Source organism: Phalangium opilio, unplaced genomic scaffold (genome assembly GCF_054372755.1).
Source record: "Phalangium opilio isolate 3A_F unplaced genomic scaffold, DU_Popi_V2 ptg000390l_1, whole genome shotgun sequence".
Lineage (NCBI taxonomy): Eukaryota > Metazoa > Arthropoda > Arachnida > Opiliones > Phalangiidae > Phalangium > Phalangium opilio.
Window position 1 is genome coordinate 4,820,969 of NW_028324234.1, and position 749 is coordinate 4,821,717.

At 47.8% G+C, this 749-nt stretch overlaps 1 non-coding gene across 1 annotated transcript; it reads right to left on the reverse strand.

Annotated features, from left to right (window-relative positions):
* Positions 1-233: 233 nt before the first annotated feature.
* TRNAY-GUA (transfer RNA tyrosine (anticodon GUA)) lies at positions 234-306 on the reverse strand. Its single transcript has one exon. It is a non-coding gene; the product is annotated as a tRNA-Tyr (tRNA).
* Between the last annotated feature and the right edge of the window lie 443 nt (positions 307-749).

Sequence of the window (749 nt, forward strand, 5' to 3'; positions counted from 1 at the left end):
CGCCACGGAAGCCCAAAAATTAAATGGTCGTCAGGTAATGTGGAAAAACTTTGGCTTTTTACGTTACACTTGAGACTTCACAACACCGCTCCCGGGTGGGCTCGAACCACCAACCTTTTGGTTAACATCCGAACGCGCTAACCATGGAGCCAAGGAAGCTCAGGAATGAAATGGTCGTCAGGTATTGTGGAAAAACTTTGACTGTTTACGTCACATCTGAGACCTCACAACACCGCTCCCGGATGGGCTTGAACCACCAACCTTTCGGTTTACAGCCGAACGCGCTAGCCATCGCGCCACGGAAGCCCAAAAAATAAATGGTCGTCAGGTATTGTGGAAAAACTTTGGCTTTTTACGTTACATTTGAGATCCCACAACACCGTTACCGTGTGGGCTCGAACCACCAACCTATTGGTTAACAGCCGAACGCGCTAACAATTGAGCCACGGAAGCTCAGAAAATAAATGGTTATCATGTATTGTGGAAAAGTTTTGAATTTTTACGCTACATCTGAGACCCCACAACACGTCTCCCGGGTGGGATCGAAACACCAACCTTTCGGCTAACAGCTGAACGCGCCAACCATTGCGCCACGGAAGCCCAAAAATTAAATTTTCTTCAGGTATTGTGGAAAAACTCTGACATTTTACGTTACATCTGAGACCTCACAACACCGCTCCCGGGAGGGTTCAAACCACCAGTCTTTTGAATAACAGCTGATCGCGCTAACCATTGCGCCACGGAAGAAC